Source organism: Notolepis coatsorum (assembly GCF_963971535.1).
Source record: "Notolepis coatsorum genome assembly, chromosome: 2".
NCBI classification, from domain to species: domain Eukaryota; kingdom Metazoa; phylum Chordata; class Actinopteri; order Aulopiformes; family Paralepididae; genus Notolepis; species Notolepis coatsorum.
The window spans coordinates 20,842,799-20,867,718 of record NC_140166.1 but is presented as its reverse complement, the minus strand read 5'-3'; the positions used below and the strand labels follow the sequence as shown (position 1 = coordinate 20,867,718).

Genomic DNA, 24,920 nt, shown 5'->3' with positions numbered 1-24,920 from the left:
CATTGCAATCTGGTTAGAAGTGGTGGAGAGGGGGGAGCTCCAGCGAGCGAGCAAGAGCATATGTATGTAGGGTATTAGATAGCAAGTATTAGGTATATATCTCGTATACTACATTTATAATGAATCAAATGGTGATTTCATTGGATGTTTACTGTTAATGCTTGTGTGTCTAATTTGATGTTATGTTTAAAAAATAATACAAAAAAAAAATACAAAAAAAAAAAATTGACTGTTGTCCTCCTTACCCTCCTCAGCAGCGGATTGGCCAACATGGAGTCCCTGACCACGCCCAGATGAGGCGAATGCATCTCAGCTGCCTGATGATGATGATGATTTTCATGTCAAAACAAAACATAGATATATGTTTATGGTTGATTGATTGATTGATTGATTGATTGAAAAGTTTATTAACAGATTGCAGAATGGGTACAGTACAGTACAGCTCAATACATACAAGTGTTAAGGGGATGCAGACCAGAGAAAGACTTTCGTCTTGTTTACATCAGGGTCCCCCATTTTCAATTCATCATATGACATACACGACATACAGATAGACAGTACTGCTACATCTATACATTTATGACATACCAGATTTGCAAATACAGTACTGTTTGTGATACAAAAAGTGTCCAGAAAAAGAGTGTATATACATTTGACGTAGAAACTGTACATTGGAGGAGGTTGGGTAGCTGGGGTGGGGTTGGGTGTGTGGGTGGGGCTGTACATTGGAGGTGGGGGGGGGGGGGGGGGGGGGGTTGGGTAGGGGGGGGGGGCACTGTACACTGTACATTGGAATACTGACAAAGCCATACTTGGTCATTTACTGTACAACTGGGTTAGGACATTTGTAGGGGCCAGTTTCGAATTGCAGTCTCCTGTAGGTGTTCTTTGAGAGTGTTTTTGAAAGTGGGTAGTGATTCACATTCCTTTACAGCTTTGGGTAGGGCGTTCCACATTGATGTGGCATAATTGCGAAACGTGTTTAGTCCCTTGTTTAGCTCCCTCTGGTGTTGTGATCGTGGTATTGACTGACCTTTGGGAAGTATTTTGACATGTACATGGGTACCTTGGTCGTGTAGTGTATCTTGTAGACCAGGCCCATTGCAAGTTGCTGTACTCTGTTGTCTACTCTAAGCCATCCTAGGTTGTCAAAGTGGGCAGGGGTGAGGTGGGTTTTAGGAGTCAGGTCAAGCAGTAGTCTGACTAGTTTGTTTTGAGATGTTTGTAATTTGGGTTTTAGTGCCTTTGAGGTGCTTTGGTACCATGAGGTGCAAGCATAGTCGTAGTACCCTTGAATGAGTGCTCCTGCCAGGTTTCTTAAAACGGGTTATGATTTGTATTCTCCCACTAACATAACGTTAATCTCTAACCGTGTCCTTATTAATGAGTGTCATTTAGCTAGTTTTCATATATTCTAGGTTGTAAAAAAAATTTTTTTAAAGTCAGAAACAGCAGAACTCACCTCTTTCCTGTTGACCTCCTCTGTTGCTATGGGAACCAATAGTTAAACCGACGACACCAAGCCGACGTTAACTAAGATAAACCAGCTAGAGATATCGGTTATTAACACTACACTGCCTCAACAAACGTCAGCTCACATCTACAAGACTTTATAGACTGCATATTATATAAAAAGCGGATAATAATGTGGAATAATGTGGAACAAGCGGAATGTGTCTCTCCTCACCAACAAGCTAGAGGGCAGTCACGTCCGTCAGTGGTCGGTGCATGCGCAGTACCACTCGCACTCAGACCAGGAAGTAAACACAAGCGTGGAGCCATGCTACCGTGTCGCGTGGTTTGGCAGAGTGTGTTGTGTTTTCAAGTATTTACACTAACTGGGCGGAAATGGGGTTGTTTGTTTAAAAAGTGATATTCAGCTACTGAGAGACATTGTTAAAACACAAGAACAGCACTTGCTGGTTGCCGCTACGCGTTGCTCGCTTCATATCACAGCCTGACTGGTAATATGTTACTCAACCTCTACTATGCTCAAGGACGAGAACGAGGTTAATGTAAAGACTGAAATGACTTTGTTGGCTTTATTATTACACTACATTGGTCGCGACGCATATATATTCAGTCGATCGTTTGTGAAGTGCTGCAATGTTTATAAAGTCCGCATTTGAAGATGACTGGCCATGCAAAAAATTACGTGACCTGGTAACTTCAATTAGGGAAACCCAGAAGACCCATTTGGGCATGGCAGGTGAATGAATGAATCAAAACTTTATTTAACAGATTGCAGAATGGGTACAATACAGTACGGCTCAAGGGGATGCAGACCCGAGAAAGACGTTTGTCTTGTTTCCATCAGGGTCCCCCATTTTCAATTCATATAGACATTTATGACATACACAACATACATGACATTTATGGCATAGGGACATATAGGTATTTAGTACTGATACATTTGTGACATAAACGGTATTCAAATATACAGTACTGTTACCCCTAGATCCTGACAGAGTATATACATATGATGGGGAGGGGACTGTACATTAGGAGGGGGTGGGTGGGTGGGAGAGAAATATACATACGGCGGGGAGGAGACTGTCTATTAGGAGGTGGTGGGGGTTTTGGGCATTTACGGTGGCCAGTTTCGAATTGCAGCCTCCCGTAGGTGCTCTTTAAGAGCGGTTTTGAATGTAGGTAGTGATTCACATTCCTACAGCTTTGGGTAGGGCGTTCCACATTGTTGTGGCATAATTGCGAAACGTGTTTAGTCCCTTGTTTGAGCCGAATCTGGGTTTTACATGATTTGTTGAGCTTCCTCTGGTGTAGTGGTTGTGGTATTCACTGACCTTTGGGAAGTATTTTGACATGTACATGGGTACCCTGGTCGTATAGTGTATCTTGTAGACCAGGCCCATTGCAAGTTGCTGTACTCTGTCGTCTACTCTAAGCCATCCTAGGTTGTCAAAGTGGGCAGGGGTGAGGTGGGTTCTGGGGTTCAGGTCAAGTAGTAGTCTGACCAGTTTGTTTTGTGATGTTTGTAATTTTGTTTTAAGCGCCTTTGGTACCATGAGGTGCACGCATAGTCGTAGTACCCTTGAATGAGTGCTCCTGCCAGAGTCTTCAGGGTATTCTTGTTTACCAGAGAGGAGATCCGGTACAAGAATCTAGTTCGTTGGTTGACTTTTTTATTACATTGGATGCCATTTTGTCACAGGAAAGATTTGCCTCTAGGATGGAACCCAGGTAGGTAATTTAGTCTTTCCTTGTGACAATATTGTCACCCACTGTAACTGAGAAGCCGTCGGTCTTGCTGAGTTTGTTATTTGAACCGAAGAGAATGGACTCTGTTTTGCCCATGTGTAATGATAGTTTGTTATCAGCGAGCCATATGCAGATTTTGCCTAGTTCTGTGCTGAGGGTTTTTTCAACCTGCAACTTGTTCTTGTCAGAGACCAGCAGGGCTGAGTCGTCCGCAAACAGGAACAGGTTGCAGTCACAGGCTGACGACATGTCATTTGCATAAATTAGGAAGAGTAGCGGTCCTAGTATGCTTCCTTGTGGAACACCACAGCTCACTGTGAGGGGGGGGATAGAGTACCGTTTACCTCTACCATCTGTTCTCTCCCCTCCAGGTAGGATTGCATCCAGCTCACTGATAAGCTATCAAAACCAATTGCTTTTAGCTTGTCCATCAGAATGGAGTGATTGACAGTGTCGAAGGCCTTTTGTAGGTCCAGCATGACCATGCCGCAGTATTTGCCCGCGTCCACCTCTTGTTTGATGTGGTCGTTCAAATAGAGGAGGCATGTGTCAGTGGAGTGGGACGTTCTGAAGCCAGATTGGAATTCGTAGATTAGATTTTTTTCCGCCAGGTACTTTTCGACCTGTTCGTAGACTATTTTCTCCATGACTTTTGAGATGGAGGTAAGAATAGAAACAGGGCGGTAGTTGCCTGGGTCTAATTTGCTGCCCTTTTTGTGCAGAGGGGTCACTCTCGCAATTTTGAAGTCCTTGGGGACGTGTCCCTGTTTTATAGAGAGGTTTATTATGTGTGTGATGACTGGGGTGATGGCGGCTGCTGCGTCTCTGAGGAATTTGGAGGGGATGTTGTCATGGCCAGTGGCCTTGTTAGGTTGGAGGGCGCTCAATTTCTTGAGTACCTCATCAGTTGTTACCATTTCAAGTTTGAAGTCATCTTTGTGGACCCCTAGGTTTTTGTAGTATCACCTGGAAATACAACTATGAGTCAGATTGCGTACCTCAGTTTGAGATAAACATTACACGTTACAAAATTACTGAATATTGCAACTTCACGCGATGGCGCGACCAAGATAGAGTATAATAATAACAAAGCCCACGTCTAAAGTATCTATCGTCTATCTATCTTTACATCACTTCGCACCCAGTTGGCGAGGATTTATTTTCTGGCTTATGTTATAGACCTGGGGAGTGAGGTTCCACCTAACCTGTGGTTTATAGACCTGGGGAGTGAGGTTCCACCTAACCTGTGGTTTATAGACCTGGGGAGTGAGGTTCCACCTAACCTGTGGTTTATAGACCTGGGGAGTGAGGTTCCACCTAAACTGTGGTTTATAGACCTAGGGAGTGAGGTTCCACCTAACCTGTGGTTTATAGAGCTGGGGAGTGAGGTTCCACCTAACCTGTGGTTTATAGACCTGGGGAGTGAGGTTCCACCTAACATGTGGTTTATAGACCTGGGGAGTGAGGTTCCACCTAACCTGTGGTTTATAGACCTGGCGAGTGAGGTTCCACCTAACCTGTTGTTTATAGACCTGGCGAGTGAGGTTCCACTGTGATTTAGACCTGGGGAGTGATGTTCCACCTAACCTGTGGTTTATAGACCTGGGGAGTGAGGTTCCACTGTGATTTAGACCTGGGGAGTGAGGTTCTACCTAACCTGTATTTATACTGGGGAGTGACGTAAATGGTGCATTTATATTGCACTTTTATCCAACACGCTTTACCATTTTTTGTTCCTCACGTTCACCCATCCACTCACACATTCACACACAGATGGCAGAGGCAACCATGCAAGGTGCCAACCTGCTCATCGGGAGCAATTTGGGGTTAAGTGTCTGGTAAAAAAAAACATTAATTTTGTTTTTTCTGTAACCAGGCAGGTCTTAAAATATTTTACGTGACACCTAAGGACTATTTTCACCCAACCTCATACTATGCGGTTGAGCATAGTAGATGTTGTGTATTTCAGCTAATCACAGCCGGGCAAATAAACAGACAGAAATTAACTTCTCCTGGGTGACAGTATGTCATGTAATTTCATTTTACTTACTCGGAAGCATTTTATATTTCCTAAACATACAATCCGGGCCACTTATTTGTCAAATGTGAAGTTGTTGAAATGGTCCAACTTATCAAAATTTCAATGGAGAGTGTCTGTTTACTGGGCACTGCCATGATGAATAATGCGTCTTGGAAATAACAGATCTTACATTCTAATCAAGATGTCAGCCCCGGTAGGGTGCTCTGTCAGTGTCAACTTGCATTGCATCTAGGATTATCGTTAGTTAGTATTAGTATATTAGACCTCTAATATAAAAGACGAATGTCAGCGGTCAGAATTTTGTTACACTTGAGCGTCTCGCACAACCAGACCGCTCTCCACACCACGTTAGCGCTGTGCAGCGCAGGCGATAACTCGAGTGTAAAGACATAACCTTGCCACAGCTAACTGTAGGACTGGCAGAACGCAACACGTCAAAGGCAAATGATTTGACAAAACGTTGATTGCGCCATCTGCTTTGCAAACGGTGTAATGGGTGACGGGAGAGCTTGTTAAAGTACAAGTCATCTAATTTGTGATTACTACTACGGCAGAATAACGCCTAGCTGATATTGTGATACTTATTTCTGTCTTGTGATTCATATTGTCAGGTCTTTGTGTCACAATATATTGAATTTCGATATATTGTCCCATCCCTAACAGACAGAAGTTGACATAAAAAAAAACATAAATTGTATGCAAATGAGGCACTGTGGCTTACAACTGAAAATTATTCTTATGTTCCAGGTGGCAACCAGGAAGTGATACGGCTGCCATATCGCCCGTCTGTCTGAGTGAGGAAGAAGACGATATTTTGTTACTAGAAGTTATTCTTATTTCACAACTGTTCCCAAAAACCTCCTCAACACATGGAGCTGTCAGCGACTGTTCCCATGGAATCACTACAGAAAACACAGAAGAAGAAGAGAAAACAGAGAGAGGATGGAGATACTGACCTAAACACACCACAGAAGAAGAAGAAGAAAATAAAGCCACAGACAGAGGATGGAGATACTGCTGCTACAGCCTCTATCCACTCCTTTCAACTTGACCTAAACACACCACAGAAGAAGAAGAAGAAAATAAAGCCACAGACAGAGGATGGAGATACTGCTGCTACAGCCTCTATCCACTCCTTTCAACTTGACCTAAACACACCACTGAAGAAGAAGAAGAAGAAGAAGAAAATAAAGCCACAGACAGAGGATGGAGATACTGCTGCTACAGCTTCTATCCACTCCTCTCAACTTGACCTAAACACACCACAGAAGAAGAAGAAAATAAAGCCACAGACAGAGGATGGAGATACTGCTGCTACAGCTTCTATCCACTCCTCTCAACTTGACCTAAATACACCACAGAAGAAGAAAAGAAAGACACGAGACACTCAGGCTGCTGCAGCCGTTATCCATTCCCCTGTTGACCTAGACACACCTGGGGAGAAAGAGGAGGAGAAGAAGAAGATGATGATAAGAGAGGAGGTGGGAGGGGAAGGAGGAGAAGAAGAAGAAGTGAAAACTACAGCTCTGCCTGGAGATGTGAAGGAAAAGAAGAAGAGAAGGAGAAAGGAGAAACTGAGAATTGGGGAAACCGCAGGGGAAGAGGAGAGAAGAGGAGAGAAAGACAAGAAGAGTAAAAAGAGGAGAGGACAGGTTCTGGAGCAGACTGCTGCTACACCAGGTACACCCACACCCCTTCAAGTTTCCTTTGGGTGGTGGATGGGTGTTTTCTGTACAGTCTGACCTAGGGGTGGACGGTATAAACGGTATACGGTATAAACGGTATGAATTTGCTCTACGGTATGGATTTTGACTATACCGTGTAACCGGTAGGGCAGCTCTAAAATAGCAATGACGTCATGTAACCACACCGCGACTATTTCAATCGCATTTGCCCCTAAAAATAGATAGAATTAGTCATAGATAATAGATATGTGCAAACTGGAAAAAGTTATTTAGGAGGCTTCGCGCAGTGGGCGTGTCAACACGCAATTGTCATTTCATAATAAACACATATCACCGCGGCGCACAGCAAGTTTCAATTTCAGTTCCTGGCATTTTTAACCAGTGGAGAAAGGTAAGGGATTTCCCTATCGTTTTTCTTATATGAATTATTCTACGTTAATAAAACATACCTGGTGATCAACTACAGTTTGCTGTAAACATTATGATATGTGTGTAGTGTTATGATAACGACGGCTGCAGCGGGAGGACGGCTGCAGCAGTGGATCTGCGAATAGCATGATTTTGATTTTATTTGATTTTTATTTAGTACATACAATTTATACAATAGTATAAAAACAAGGGGTACAAGGATAACATGTGAAAGTCTGTCGACTTGTTTCCAACATGGTCCCAAGAAAAATACAATAAATCACAAAGAAAGAGTTAAGATAAAATAGATACAACAAGTAGATAAAATAGACAACACAATTTTCTAAGAGCCTCATTACAGCATGTCATGTTCCTGTTCTTCAAGAGTGGTGGCCAAGCACCCTCTGCAACCTATTGTTGCAGATGTCGCTTCACACCCCTCTTGAAGACAGCAATAGTGGGGGAGTTTTGGATGGCCCTGGGCAGAGAGTTCCACAGCCGGCAGGCTGTAGACAGAAAGCCATTCTGTGAATAGGAACCCTTTCTAGGCTCATAAACTGAGAGCTGTCCAGACCGTAACTGTCGTCCGTGGACCTGGCCACGCAGGACAATACGAGAGCATAAATATCTGGGGGCAGATCCATTTAACATTTTATACATATGTCCCAGTTTCAGAAAGGAGACCCTCTGCTCCACAGGGAGCCATCCCACCTCATTGAAGTGACATGGCTCAATATGGGTTCGAGGTGGCAGATTTAGGACCAATCGTATGGTCTTATTTTGGCTGGTTTGTAGCCTGTGTTTACATTCCACTGTAACACCACTATACCAGTACGTACTTGCATAGTCATATTGGCTGAGGATCATGCAGTTGGCAAGCAGTTTCATAGTTTCCAGTGATAAGAACCTTTTTTTCTGTGCAAAAATGTCACCCTTGTGTTAACTTTTTTGATCACATTCAGGGCCATTGTTTTCCCTGAGAGTGTTTGGTCGAGGTCTGCACCTAGGTATTTAACACAGTCTCTAGACTCGACACTGAAGCCATTACAGCTTATCTCAAGTCGGGAACATTCCTTTAATTTATGTTTTGAGCTGAATAGAATTGACTCAGTTTTTCCAAGGTGAATAGATAATCTGTTGTCAACTAACCATTTGTGAAGGCTTTCCAGCTCCCTACTGAGACCGGCTTGTATTTCTTCCGTGTCGTCTCCAGACACCAGAAGTGCTGAGTCGTCAGCATACAGTAGGAGTCTGCAGGATACTGCAGACACCATGTCATTAACATATAGTGAAAATAGCACTGGAGCAAGGATGCTGCCTTGCGGCACCCCACATGTTATTTCATTATATGAAGATGCGACACCATTTATGTTCACAACCTGGGTCCTCCCAGTCAAGTACGACCTGAACCATCTCACCGACCCATCGTCCATCCCACAGGCTTTGAGCTTCTCAAGCAGGATCTGATGGTCAACAGTATCAAACGCTTTCTGCAGGTCAATCAGAACCATGCCAGTTCGTTTGCCACAGTCCATCTGGGTTCGAATATGGTCAGTGAGATCAATCAGGCAAGCATCCGTAGAATACCCAGGGCGAAAGCCAGACTGGAATTGATAAAGGAGATCTGTCTGTTTAAGAAAATCTGATATTTGATTAAATATGACCTTCTCAAGAACTTTGGAGATGACGCTGAGGATAGAAACTGGACGATAGTTTCCCTCGTTTGTCCTATCTCCTTTTTTGTGTAGTGGAACCACTCTGGCACATTTTAAGTCATCGGGTACGATACCCTGTTTCAGTGATAGGTTGATGATATGTGTTAGAGGTTCACTAATCTGGACGCGTGTAGCTTTATGCCAAGCAAGCAGTGCAAAAATTTACCGTAGTGGCATGCAGTAATGCGCCTTTCATTTTCCGCCGCCCAGCGCCCAGGTCGCGCGGAAATAGGCTGTCTATTGCCATTCTCTTTGACAAACTCTAACCTTAACCAGCTCCTTAACAACGCCTAAACTTAACCGTTCTAACCTTAACCAACTCCGAAACCATGCCTAACCTTAACCATAGAAATTATATTGCCATTCTCTTTGACAAACTCTAACCTTAACCAGCTCCTTAACAGCGCCTAAACTTAACCGTTCTAACCTTAACCAACTCCGAAACAATGCCTAACCTTAACCTTAACCTTAACCATGCCTAACCTTAACCGGCGAAATAACCTTAACCGGCGAAATAATACACGTTAAAAAAAAATCACGTTAAAAAATATTTTCGATGGGATTCGAACTCGCCAGCAAACAAGCCATAGGATCCACAGCCATGTGTCCTTGCCAATTGAGCTATTGGTAGATACTGAATAAGGGGCGGTGACTTATATATATTGAGCTCCGCTCAAGGCGGGATCTCATGCGCATGCGCGGGCACCTCGCGCGAGCACGCCGGCGCACGCACGCACCTGAGCGAACACGCCGCCGCCGGTGCACGCACGGTAGCATTTGTCTGAAAAGAAGGGCGCTTTACCGCACTAGCGTGCGGTGACGAATGCGGAAGCATTTTTGCACTGCTTGCTTGGCATTAACGTACAGGCAATCTGGACAGGTTGCACAGTGCAATACTCCAATTCAGCCATTGGCAATTCAGCCGTTGGGTGGGGGGGCGCTGTTGAGCGGCCTGTGACCAGACCTGAAAGCGCCCCTGGCTCTGCGGCTCTGCAGCTACATATGCTTCTAGCAAAATCCAGCATCCAGCCCCGCTGTTTGCAATGGGAGCAGCACGGAGTCTCGACTCGGGACTTATTTTATTTGGAATATAATGACTTTATACGCAAAAGTAGCCTAGTTTTAAGTTAAAATATTATAAATCTACATGCCTTGAGGATGTCATTCTTTATATAGCCTGCCTATCAGGCAAAAAAAATTATTCTAACGGAAACACTGATACCGTGATATATACCGTTACCGTCTATGCTTCAAATTATACCGTGATATAAATTTTAGACCATACCGTCCACCCCTAGTCTGACCCCTCCTTGATGTTCTCCTCCTTCATGTTCTCCTAACAGTCTGACTCCTCCATGTTCTGCTCCTAACAGTCTGACCCCTCCTTCATGTTCTCCTCCTAACAGTCTGACTCCTCCTTGTTGTTCTCCTTACAGTTTTACCCCTCCTTGATGTTCTCCTCCTAACAGTCTGACTCCTCCTTGTTGTTCTCCTTACAGTCTGACGCCTCCTTGATGTTCTCCTCCTAACAGTCTGACTCCTCCTTGATGTTCTCCTCCTAACAGTCTGACTCCTTGTTTTCTGATCCTAACAGTCTGACTCCTCCTTGTTGTTCTCCTCCTAACAGTCTGACCCCTCCTTGTTCTGCTCCTAACAGTCTGACTCCTCCTTGATGTTCTCCTCCTAACAGTCTGACCCCTCCTTGTTCTGCTCCTAACAGTCTGACTCCTCCTTGATGTTCTCCTCCTAACAGTCTGACTCCTTGTTTTCTGATCCTAACAGTCTGACTCCTCCTTGTTGTTCTCCTCCTAACAGTCTGACTCCTCCTTGTTTTGCTCCTAACAGTCTGACCCCTCCTTGTTTTCTGATCCTAACAGTCTGACTCCTCCTTGATGTTCTCCTCCTAACAGTCTGACTCCTCCTTGTTGTTCTGCTCCTAACAGTCTGACTCCTCCTTGATGTTATCCTCCTAACAGTCTGACTCCTCCTTGTTGTTCTGCTCCTAACAGTCTGACTCCTCCTTGATGTTATCCTCCTAACAGTCTGACCCCTCCTTTTTCTGCTCCGAACAGTCTGACCCCTCCTTGTTTTCTGCTCCTAACAGTCTGACTCCTCCTTGTTGTTCTGCTCCTAACAGTCTGACCCCTCCTTGTTTTCGGCTCTTAACAGTCTGACCCCTCCTTGTTTTCCGCTCCTAACAGTCTGACTCCTCCTTGTTTTCTGCTCCTAACAGCCGGACTCCTCCTTGTTGTTCTCCTAACAAGTTCAAGTTTCAAGTTTCTTTAATAGTTGTCATACAGAAGTACAGAATACTTTTATACAAAATACTTCTTACTGTTACGCTCCAGAGACTGTGCTAGACAAGATAAGTATGAAATAAAATAAAGTAGCATGTAAAAAGAAGTAAAAATAGAGGTCCCAGTGTTCAGTATAGACATATGTACAATGGTCGATGCAGACTAGAAGTATATATACTAATACTAATACTAATATACAATACTATATAGTGCAAAGCAGAAATGGGATGAGGTACAATTTAGGTACAATTTACAGTAAGGTGTACGAGTTGTAGTGCAAATCCTTTACCAATAAATATAAAGTGTGTTTAGGTGATCTAAAGTGTGGAGAGTGGGTGCTGCAGTGTGTTGTTTGTTTAAAGTGAGTGTGTGCGTGTGGATGTGTGTGCTGTGTGCATTTGATGGTGGTTGCATAGTGTTTATTGTTCATTGAGCAGCCTGATGGCCTGGGGATAGAAGCTTCTTCTGAGTCTTTCTGTGCTCGCCTTGAGACTCCGGTATCGCTTGCCTGACCGCAGCAGTTCAAAGAGGCAGTTGTTCGGGTGGCTGGAGTCCTTGATGATTCTCTTAGCCTTACCCCTAACAGTCTGGCTCTTCCTTGTTGTTCTCCTTACAGTCTGACCCCTCCTTGTTGTTCTCCTCCTAGCAACTACACAGGATGGAGTGACTGTTGGAAGGGGGACAAAACTGAAGGAAAATGGAAAGAAGAAGAAAAGTAGGACAAAACTGAAGGAAAATGAAGAAACAGGCACGGAGGACAAACAGTGAGTACACATATTACTATCCTATTATACTAACCCAGGCGTATCCTATTACTAACCTATATACCTACTACAGGGCTGTACAGTGCGATGATATGATCGCAAATTGCCCCCTAATTTGGTCCGTGCGAGTTTAAAATAATATCTGGGGGCAAGCTTGCGAGTGGTGATTTCAACCCTTCATTCGCATTTCACTCCTAAATTAATCCATACAAATTGTAGTAAAACATTAGCCTACAACCAGGGCTGTACAGTGCAATATAATGTTGCGGTTGTAATTTCATTAGACATGCCAGCGCGGACCTTTAATAACATGCAATTTAATTGACACGAGCAATGAGCTAACGGTAGCTTCTAACCAAGGTATCCATTAGGATTATGCTAAGCTAACTAGCAATCTCTGCTAACCCTGGAAAACGGTCAAAGCGGACTCCACAAGACTAGTTCCATTCGTGAGGAAAGGGGGTGGGTTATATTGACAACGCTTGACAACAGAAGTTTAAACATAACTTCATATTTATTGGTTATTCATTTCTGTATATCATTCAATTTCGATCTCTGTGTGTCTCCATCTCCATCTCTTCCTGTTTACATTCGAGTGTGACGTCATCACCTACGGCAGCTTAGACGATCAAAACGCGAACCTAGAACAAAACCCGAAGGGGGGGGCTGGCTCTCTTGTTCGTTCTCCCCCCCCCCCCCCCCTCTCTCTCTCTCTCTCGCTCTCTCTCTGCATTCAATGATTTAAAGTAGCCAAATGTTACACACAGTATAAATACTAACTGGATAGTTGATGATATAAACATTTAATTTCATTATCTGAAATATTCTAAAATCATTAAGTCTGTGTGATTATTATTTTCTCACAGTAGTGTGTGTGTGTATATATATATATATATATATATATATATGTGTGTGTGTTTGGCTAAAGTGGATAGAAAACACAGTACTGTGTAAAAGGCACCCAAGAGTTTTTATATAAATTGTCTTAGATGTAAATAATTTTTTTTATTAGTGTGTCAGTAGATTACTCTTAGTACATTTTCATTAAATTATTTTTTAAAGCATCTTCATGGTTTAATAATGCAAACATATGTTGCAGGGACTTATTATAATCATCATATTGGCGTGACTGTATGCATCAAAGGGTTAAATCAAGCATTTTTAAGTGCTTTAGAGGAAATGTCAAAATATCGCGATATCATTTAGAGGCCATATCGCCCAGCCCTACTATAATGGTAAAATAGTTATTTAAAAATTTGCCCCTAAAAAAGATTCTTTGCCCCTAAATTTCTCATTTAGGGGCAAGTGTGCCCCTAGTGAAAAAGCTTAGCGTACAGCCCTGAACTACACTATATACTCCATTGTAGGTCTGATACAGTCAGACCATCACACTGCTGCCATGGTCAAGAAAACAACACCCATGTATAACAATATATACTGGTTATGTCTGTCCCACACTGTAGTATAGGGGTGTGGACATTTCTCGATTCTAAGATGCATCGCGATGCGGACGTGGAAGATTCAGCATCGATGCAGTGACAGAACATAATATAAACTCATAAAAAAAAAATTGTACTCTCTTGTTAGCCTTTGTTCTTTTACAATGTAGCACTTTGGGATTTGCTCTACAACTATAAAGCGCCCTACAAATCAAATACGGTTTATTATTATTATTATTATTATTATTATTATTATTATTATTATTATTATTATTATTATTATTATTATTATTATTATTATTATTATTATTATTATTATTTATTATTATTATTATTATTATTATTATTATTATTATTATTATTATTATTATTATTATTATTATTATTATTATTATTATTATTATTATTATTATTATTATTATTATTATTATTATTATTATTATTATTGTTGTATTCATAAAGCTAGTGCTCTGGTCATGCATCCACTCAACTTATAGAAAATACAACATCAGGCTATTCTAAAACTATTGATACTAATAATGATACTAATAAAAAGAGTATTGAACCGTTTTTTAACAGCTGGGTATAAGGCTGTCCCCGAAGCCTGTTTTTGGGATTCGAACTTCGTCAGGGTTTTTCGAACGGATGTTCGAACCTTCACTTTTAATTACAAAAAAATATTCAATATTTAAAAAAAATAAAGAAATGTATTATTATTATCATTTTCTTTTTTTTATATCCTCAAACTAAATCCTCAATTTGAATAAAGTGATTAATCTGATTAAATTAGTCTTTTTGTTTTGTAATATATTATTGAGCTGCATCGGGATGCATCGTAGAATCTAAACGAATCGTGGACAGCTGAATCGTAATCGAATCGTGAGGCCAGTGAAGATTCACAGCTCTACACTGTAGTAACAGTATTATACTGGTTATGTCTGTCCCACACTGTAGTAACAGTATTATACTGGTTATGTCTGTCCCACACTGTAGTAACAGTATTATACTGGTTATGTCTGTCCCACACTGTAGTAACAGTATATACTGGTTATGTCTGTCCCACACTGTAGTAACAGTATATACTGGTTATGTCTGTCCCACACTGTAGTAACAGTATATACTGGTTATGTCTGTCCCACACTGTAGTAACAGTATTATACTGGTTATGTCTGTCCCACACTGTAGTAACAGTATATACTGGTTATGTCTGTCCCACACTGTAGTAACAGTATATACTGGTTATGTCTGTCCCACACTGTAGTAACAGTATATACTGGTTATGTCTGTCCCACACTGTAGTAACAGTATATACTGGTTATGTCTGTCCCACACTGTAGTAACAGTATACTGGTTATGTCTGTCCCACACTGTAGTAACAGTATTATACTGGTTATGTCTGTCCCACACTGTAGTAACAGTATTATACTGGTTATGTCTGTCCCACACTGTAGTAACAGTATATACTGGTTATGTCTGTCCCACACTGTAGTAACAGTATATACTGGTTATGTCTGTCCCACACTGTAGTAACAGTATATACTGGTTATGTCTGTCCCACACTGTAGTAACAGTATATACTGGTTATGTCTGTCCCACACTGTAGTAACAGTATATACTGGTTCTGTCCCACACTGTAGTAACAGTATTATACTGGTTATGTCTGTCCCACACTGTAGTAACAGGAGTATATACTGGTTATGTCTGTCCCACACTGTAGTAACAGTATATACTGGTTATGTCTGTCCCACACTATAGTAACAGTATATACTGGTTATGTCTGTCCCACACTGTAGTAACAGGAGTATATACTGGTTATGTCTGTCCCACACTGTAGTAACAGGAGTATATACTGGTTATGTCTGTCCCACACTATAGTAACAGTATATACTGGTTATGTCTGTCCCACACTGTAGTAACAGGAGTATATACTGGTTATGTCTGTTCCACACTGTAGTAACAGTATATACTGGTTCTGTCCCACATTGTAGTAACAGTATATTCTGGTTATGTCTGTCCCACACTGTAGTAACAGTATTATACTGGTTATGTCTGTCCCACACTATAGTAACAGTATATACTGGTTATGTCTGTCCCACACTGTAGTAACAGTATATACTGGTTATGTCTGTCCCACACTGTAGTAACAGTATATACTGGTTATGTCTGTCCCACACTGTAGTAACAGTATATACTGGTTATGTCTGTCCCACACTGTAGTAACAGTATATACTGGTTATGTCTGTCCCACACTGTAGTAACAGTATATACTGGTTATGTCTGTCCCACACTGTAGTAACAGTATTATACTGGTTATGTCTGTCCCACACTGTAGTAACAGTATATACTGGTTATGTCTGTCCCACACTGTAGTAACAGTATTATACTGGTTATGTCTGTCCCACACTGTAGTAACAGTATATACTGGTTATGTCTGTCCCACACTGTAGTAACAGTATTATACTGGTTATGTCTGTCCCACACTGTAGTAACAGTATTATACTGGTTATGTCTGTCCCACACTATAGTAACAGTATATACTGGTTATGTCTGTCCCACACTGTAGTAACAGTATATACTGGTTATGTCTGTCCCACACTGTAGTAACAGTATATACTGGTTATGTCTGTCCCACACTGTAGTAACAGTATATACTGGTTATGTCTGTCCCACACTATAGTAACAGTATATACTGGTTATGTCTGTCCCACACTGTAGTAACAGTATATACTGGTTATGTCTGTCCCACACTGTAGTAACAGTATATACTGGTTATGTCTGTCCCACACTGTAGTAACAGTATATACTGGTTATGTCTGTCCCACACTGTAGTAACAGTATTATACTGGTTATGTCTGTCCCACATTGTAGTAACAGTATATACTGGTTATGTCTGTCCCACACTGTAGTAACAGTATATACTGGTTATGTCTGTCCCACACTGTAGTAACAGTATATACTGGTTATGTCTGTCCCACACTGTAGTAACAGTATTATACTGGTTATGTCTGCCCCACACTGTAGTAACAGTATTATACTGGTTATGTCTGTCCCACACTGTAGTAACTAGGGATGGGTATCGTTAGGATTTTATCGATACTACTACTCTTATCGATACTGCTTAACGGTTCGGTACTTTATCGAAGTAGTAACAGTATATACTGGTTATGTCTGTCCCATAGTGTAGTAACAATATATACTGGTTATGTCTGCTCTCATTTACAATGACATTGAAAAATACAACACATAATACAAAATAAAATAATTTGAATGTGGTGAAGTGGTTTGCTATTAACTCATTCAACGGCAGTCACGAGTATAGTCGGGTTAACTCGCCGACCGTTCAGCGTCAATCACGAGTATAATCGGATTTTAATCGTTATTTCTTTTATTAGCGATATCCATTCATTTTCATCCATCCAGCTAGGGGTGGACGGTATGGTCTTTCGGTATCAGTGTTTCCGTTAGAATAATTTGTTTTGCCTGATAGGCAGGCTATATAAAGAATGACATCCTCAAGGCATGTAGATTTATAATATTTTAACTTAAAACTAGGCTACTTTTGCGTATACAGTCATTATATTCCAAATAAAATAAGTCCAGAGTCGAGACTCCGTGCTGCTCCCAACGAATCCCAATAGTATGCAACTGCAGAGCCGCAGAGCAGGGGCGCTTTCAGGCCCGGTCACAGGCCCGCTCAACAGCGCCCCCCACCCAACGGCTGAATTGCCAATGGCTGAATTGGAGTATTGCACTGTGCAGGCACAGCTGTCCAGCTCTGCGGCTCTGCAGCTGCATGCTTCTCGCAAAATCCAGCATCCAGCTCCCGCTGCCCAGCCGTCGTTATCAGAACACTACACACATATCATAATGTTCACAGCAAACTGTAGTTGATCACCAGGTATGTTTTATTAACGTAGAATAATTCATATAAGAAAAACGATAGGGAAATCTCTTACCTTTCTCCACTGGTTAAAAATGCCAGGAACTGAAATTGAAACTTGCTGTGCGCCGCGGTGATATGTGTTTATTATGAAATGACAATTGCGCGTTGACACGCCCACTGCGCGAAGCCTCCTAAATAACTTTTTCCAGTTTGCACATATCTATTATCTATGACTAATTCGATCTATTTTTAGGGGCAAATGCGAGTGAAATAGTCGCGCTGTGGTTACATGACGTCATTGCTATTTTAGAGCTGCTCTACCGGTTACAAGGTATAGTCAAAATCCATACCGTAGAGCAAATTCATACCGTTTATACCGTATACCGTTTATACCGTCCACCCCTACATCCAGCCTGTGTTAATTTTGGCAGCTATTTTCATTTTAGTTTTAGTCTTAGTCATGTGTCAAGTGCTCCTTTTTCGTTTTCATCATATTTAGTCATCTTCATTTATTTTTCGTTTAGTCAGTTTTAGTCAACTAAATGTCTGAGCATTTTAGTCTGTCAGTTTTTGTCTCAATTTTGTCATTTTTGTTTTAGTCTAGATTTTGTCTGCGAAAACGGATGAAATTTGTCTATTTTTAGTTAATGTACAAAAAATATATATATATAAATTATAAAACTTTTTCTTTTCTTTTTTACAGCTACTGTTTTATATATACCGTTTTTTAGTAATAACTAGAAAGTAATGGTATTTATTCAACAACAGGTGATTGTATAGATTAGTATTAGTATTGTTGTGAAGGGCCAGATTAAACCGAATATATATATTTATTTATATATATATATTTAATTGTATTTGTATATTCTCTAATATTCCCTGATATCCCTTGTATATTCCTTGTACAATATGCATTGAATATCCATTCTAGCCTACTGAACATCCCATAATAGTCTCCATTCTACTATTGGTCGAGACCTTGGTGCCAGGCTGCCATACCCCTCAGACCCAGTTCAAACGTACCGCTCCACATGTACGAACAAGTCCTAGTTCCGCGTAGGAATCTGGCTACCGCACCACTAATGGGACTATTTGTTCATAGTGCGTATATATACTGCGCTACTAAAGTAGGACTTCCTTTTCAGTCCAGTTTCTTACCCTCCAATAGAGTCACAGACGTAAAGCCTCCCCGCGACGCCACGTGTGGGAGTAAGGCCAAGTTCGCCTACCATCGGTATTGAGACATCGTGTATATTAATATTTGAATAGTCATATTTGGCACTATATCGTCGAGTGGGACGTAGTCTATTAAGCTAATAATAGTCTGTTAATATATAGTGCTTCGTACGGTGAGAATACTACCGTAGTCAGTACCCCATCGTTTCGGGCAGAGAACTGGCTGCTTACCCAGGGTGGTTGACCCTACGTGAAGCTGCACCCGAGGAGCCCCCGAGCCGACGAGCGAGTGGACCTGTATACCGGATTATTCTACCGACGACAGCCCGCCTTCCCAGGCACGGATTATGCTTTGTATACTTTGATTATTCCCTGGATAAAGACCCCCGACACTGCCGTGTGTTGGAACCCCCCCCCCCTGGAGAGGACGCAAGGTGAGGAGACGCTCTGCAAGACGAGGTCGCTTCACGTCTCTCCCCCGTGGACCGGAGAGAGCCGGCCCACAAAGAGTCCACCTGCTTTCATCTGTGGTCCAAGGATCGCCGGCGCATTGAACGGCACTACAGTGGGTTCACCTGGGATACCCTTGGCCGGACGAGGCAGCCGGATTCTACCCCCCCCCCCCCCCTCCTACTCCTGTCGGCTTACAAGCGACCGGATTAACCCCCTCTAGTGTATCTAGTATATAATCATTAAAGTATCATTGCTGTTATTCCTTAACTATTCCAGGTCGTATATTTACCACCTGCGCCTTCAGAGATTGGACATTCTCTATTGATATACCGACGAATACTCTTTGCCATAAAAGTGCATACTATTTCAATTCATAAATGTAATTAAGTGATTAAGTGCTTGTTCTACACACCATCGCTGTGTAGAAATAAAGACCTGTTTCGACTTCGTACATTTGTGTTGGATCCGTTTCATCTACGTGAGAGTGTTTATGATAATATATTTATGCCGTGTACTGGGTGGCCGAATATTAAGTACAAAGGTAGTGGTAGTAAGTATCATATCTAGTAATACAGTCAGGGAATTGTACCCCTCAGTTACAATTGGTCCTTCGAGCCGGAGGGTAATTAGTGTAATATTAATATAGTGTTATTAATATTGAAATGGCCTATGATGAACACTCCACGAAACGATCCTCCTAACCAACGCCCGCAGCGCGAACGACGGCTCCCTCAGTACTTAGAGGCTTACGCTGTCAGTCAACAACCTAGTCTTCTACTAACAGTAAACGCGGTAAAACTAGAAAGTAAAAGTATGTCTAACCCCAACGCCCAGACTACCCCGACCATAGAGGCCCCTACGGGCTCTAATGTAACTGACCAAGTTCACGGTGGGGACCAGTGGGAACCAGACATGACTTCACACCCCGCCAGTACTGAAGAAGTAGTCCCCGATGAGTCCCGGGAGGAATACAACGCTACCGAGAGAGAACTCGGCACGGAAGAAGACGGGGAGAGCACCGTGGAGATAGAACTCCAAGGCTCCGCAAGGAGTACCCCGAGGGAAGGCTCCCCTATACAACCGCCTTCTCCCAGCGAGGCAGAGAGGACCCTACAGCAGGCCTTCCTCATCAGCCTGAACGCCGCTGCTGAACGCGACCGACTGCAGATCCAGCAGCGAAGCGAACACGAGCAGATACGTCTAGAAATAAGACGCATTCAGATGGAAGAGAATGTGGCCCGAGAACGAGCCGGTGCTCAACGGGACGCAGCGCGCGACAGACAGCAGTCGCAACTAATAGAACAGCTGATCAGACGGACAACACCCTCTCCCTCCGCCAGAGGCTCCAGGAACTCGTCTAGACACACCTCCAGGGCGGCATCCCCTAGCCGAGTAAACAACCCTGAACTTGACCAACAGACGAGGTCTATACCCCCCACAGACCACCTCCCCCCACCGGTCCAAGCGAGACCTAGCAACCGGGAAGGAGCAGCATATCCTGTGGAGAGGCTAAACCAGAGACTACAAGCACTGGATGACCTAACTGAAGACGAAGAGGAAGAGGAGGAGAACCACGCCCGAAGACAGCACAGTACTCTACCGGACCAGGAGGCCCGGTACAGCCCAGGCTATACTCCCGCGGAGCTGCGCTACAGACCCCCGACTCTATACCCGGGTGAGCACGACGCACGACCCGCACCGAGGAACAGCACCTGGACAAGCGGGCCATGGTACACTGCCGGTACCAGCCCATACCAAGGAGCGGGAGGAGACTCGCCTAGGAGGCCTCTCCCCCAACGCTCGCCGATGTATCCACAGTCAGCGTCATACATTGGCACGCCTATGGTACCCGACTTCACCCAAGAGAACCGGGCCCAGTATACAGAACTCTGCATGTGTCTGGAGACCATGTTGGTGGATGTATTGGATGAACGCCACAAATACGCCATCCTACTGAAGCACTTAAAGGTACCCCGCGCACATAATATAGCGCTCGCCTACGCGACTTCCACCACCCCATACACAGCAGCGCTGGTAGCATTGGACCAGAGGTATGGGCGCATATGGGATTACGTGATCCAGGAGATCCGACACATCGACCGCTTACCCCCAGCAATAGACAATCGAGCACTGGACGACCTGTCCATCAGAGTGCAGTCCCTGGTAGGGATGTTGGGAGCGCAAAGAGAGAAGGGGAGGCATGAACTTTACGCCAACTCAAATGTGGAAAGGATCCTGGAGAAGCTGCCGCCCGCTCGTCAGGAGCGCTTTAGGCGGCAGAGGGACCACAGAGACCCGAATGGCCCCGAACCGAACCTCCTCGATCTAGCAGACTTCCTGGCGAGAGAAGTCAGCAGCCTACGGCTAGATACATTCGGACGGAGCACCCCTGGCTCCAGAGAAGGAACCAGACGACTAAATGATGGAAGAAGATCGGTGACTGTGATGCACCAATCGGAGTCAGTACCGAGCAGCAGGAGCCACAGTACCCCCTCCAGAACGGAGAAGTGGAAGATAGTGTGCCCCTACTGTGAGAAAGAACACTGGCTAGCGCAATGTGACTCCTTCCCCAAGCTGAACGCGGAGGAAGCAGGTCAATGGATAAAGTCCAACAAGCGCTGTTTTCGCTGTGCGCGCTCACACATGGCAGCCGAATGCCGCTTAAAGAAAAGGTGCACCAAGTGCGATGGAGCCCATCTGGACATACTTCACGACAGTAACAGACGGCGCCCTTCACCTGCACCATCCAGCCGCAAAGCGAGCGTCATGTACATCGATCCCGCCAGCAGCAGTGGAGCCCGAGTACTCCTAAAAGTAGTGCGTGTGACACTAAGCTACCAGAATAAAGTCCTGGACACTTACGTCGATGACGGGTCAGAGAAGACCCTGCTGCTCGCCTCCGCTGCGGCCCAGCTAGGGCTGCGGGGAAGCGAAACCCAAATGACAATTCGGACAATAAGACGAGATTTGAAGACGATAAAGGGCGAGAATGTCTCATTCTCTATCGCAGCAAGCGGCCAGCCTGAGCGACGGTACCAGATTGCAGACGCTTTCACCAGCCAAGAAATAGGACTGTCGCGGTACACATACCCCGTCGCCAAGCTGATGGAGAAATATGCACATCTGCGCAAGTTACCGATCCCGCTCATAGACAATGCTATGCCGACCCTGTTGATAGGCTCCGACCATGCAGACCTCATTGTCCCGATAGACCGGGTTCATACCGGACCCCGAGGCTGTCCTGCAGCAGTCGAGACCCGTTTGGGATGGACTCTCCAAGGCCCGCTCGCCAAATCTCTCAACCGAAGTACAGCCACTAGATGTCTCCACTCCCGAGTCACAGAGGGAGAAACCGCACTCCTGCAACACGTAGAGCGGCTATGGACCTTGGAACAAATGCCCTTTAAGAACGGAAAGAAAGACATTCGCTCTAAAGATGACATTTACGCAATTCACCTCCTCGAGACAGGGACCAAGAGAGTCCCGGTCAACGGCGTGTTGAGATACGCCACGCCACTCCTGCGGCGAGAAGGAATGCCTACTTTCCACGCCAAGACAGACGCCACAGAACGGTACCTGCTGAACACGGAGCGGCGCTTAGCCAAGAACCCCGCCCAAGAGAGTGTATACCGCGCTGAGATTGAGAAGCTCATCACAGCGGGACACGTCACAAAGATGGACATTAAAGAGGCTGACCAGACCACTGAATCGTGGTACGTGCCCCACCACAAGGTCCATCACAACGGTAAAGACCGCATAGTATTTAACTGCAGCTACCAGATCGGATCCCAAAATCTGAATAAAGAGTTACTGCCCGGTGAGGGGGGCGGAGCTGAGCGATCATGGAGTAGACGTGTTTTCACATGAGCTCCCTTCTACCGTGCTGAATATACGTTTCTCCCCATTAGTCTTTATTTTATTTTTATTTGTTTTTTATCTGTTTGCTAGGTCGTCGTGTTTAGTATACATTCATCAACTTTTTTCGACTTTCTACGATGGCGGGGGTGGAAACCAGAGCCATGAAAGAGTTAGGCACGACACCGACACCGCCGAGCATGGCCGTACCGTCTCCCGCTGTCGGGGAGTTAAGCGAAGCTGTGCTCTTGGTCATGACCAAGCTACACGCAGAATCTGAGACACGCATCGCTGAAGCACAGAAGAAAGTACACGCAGACTCTGAGGCACGCATCGCTGAAGCACAGAAGCAAGTGCTGGCGGATTTCTGTATCAGCCTCCGTCGTGAGATATCAGAAGAAATACGGCTGGCGGTAGTCCCGCTGACAGACAAGATGGAGACGATTCACGCTGCCTCATCGGCTAATGCTAACGAACTAGCCATGCTAACGACGGAGGTATCATCACAATGTGAGAAGATGGCGGGTCTTGAATCCGCCCTGCTGGCTAGGCAGGCTGAAGTCAACAAACTACAGTCGGCGATGGAGGAGATGCAGTCCCGGGATAGACGCCACAACGTCAGGATTGTTGGAGTACCGGAGACCAGCGGTGAAGGCCGTCTCTCTGAGACCATGCCCGAACTGCTGCAGAAGATACTAGGGACGGACGTCCTCCCCTCGCCTCCTATCTGTGAGTCGGCTTACAGAGCGGGCAGGTTTTCTCCCGGCGTGAACAAAGAACCGAGGCCCATCATAGTCAAGCTGAACAGACTCCAACAGAGAGAAATCATCATGCGGTCGGCTCGTACCAGAAGGGGTACTCTGAGGTTTGGCGATCACAAAGTGGCCATTTTCGAGGACTTTACACCGGAGGTTCAAGCTCAGAGAGCCGAGTACAAGGTGGTCCTGACTAAGCTATGGAGACTGGGCCTGAGGCCCACGTTATTCGCTCCCGCGAAACTATCTGTGTTGGAGAAGGTCGGTGGTCAGCGTTTGTTTTGGTCGTTGGCTAAAGCGAAGGAATATCTCGCGAAGACACCCGAGTCTGTTGCTTGATATCTATGGAGGGTGAGTGACTTGGCGGTTTGGGCCTATATACATTGATTAGGTCGACTATTCACAAACACTTGCTGTCATGCCCAGACATGCTAACTGTCCTCTGCCCATCCAACTAGCGGGGCTTCCCAATGACTTCTGTTACTTGCTAAAGCTGACCTCATGGTCGTACTTGTGTATCGCCTCTTTGGAAGCTAACGAGCTAGCTGAACAATGTACATAGTAGGCTAACGTGCTATCCGGATTCGTCACTAGCTTACGCGCTAGCCTCGGGCTAGCCAGCGGGCTTCGACTATGGTCTGCGCTGAGACATTCGTTAATGGTTACGTATTTTGGTTGCTGTTGCTGTTCAAAGGGACATTGGTTTGCACAGTTCAAGAGTGACCGAGTCCCTAACTAACTTCTGGTATGCTTTTTATTTTTATATCCAGGTTGTTTTGAGCTTTGGTGATCCAAAGTAGATACCAAGGTCGGTTGAATATGCATAAACAATATTTGATAACAGGTTGGGTCGGGTATGGCTTGCACTTAATGGCTATATGGTTATATGGCTTGCACTCTAGTCATTACCCTCTCTTCCTTTCTTTTTTCTTTCCTACTGTCGCTGTTTTTATGTCATCTATATGCTCGATTTAAATGTGATCCGGTTCTACCTTGGACTAACTACTGACAAGCCTTAATTTTGTTTTGAATTTTCCGTGAGGCACTTATGCTATAACGTTGATACATTAATATGCAGACTCCAGGGTAGATGGTTACAGGTTGATGCTGAGTAATTATATAATAATTAGTGTCGCTGTTTTAAGGGCAATTGAATGAGCAATTAACCTGTGACCCGAACCTGCCTTGGACTATCGGCTGGGATGCTTTAATTTAATTTTTTTATTGAAT

At 44.1% G+C, this 24,920-nt stretch overlaps 1 protein-coding gene across 2 annotated transcripts in view; it reads left to right on the top strand.

Annotated features, from left to right (window-relative positions):
- Positions 1-1,766: 1,766 nt before the first annotated feature.
- Positions 1,767-24,920, top strand: part of LOC311222943 (transcription termination factor 1-like) — an 81,343-nt gene continuing 58,189 nt past the window's right edge. For both annotated transcript variants that reach the window (XM_084307615.1, XM_084307616.1), the window contains exons 1-3: positions 1,767-1,964; positions 6,008-6,940; positions 12,012-12,129. The gene's annotated coding sequence lies outside the window, so the exon portion shown is untranslated. The remainder of the gene's footprint in view (positions 1,965-6,007; positions 6,941-12,011; positions 12,130-24,920) is intronic.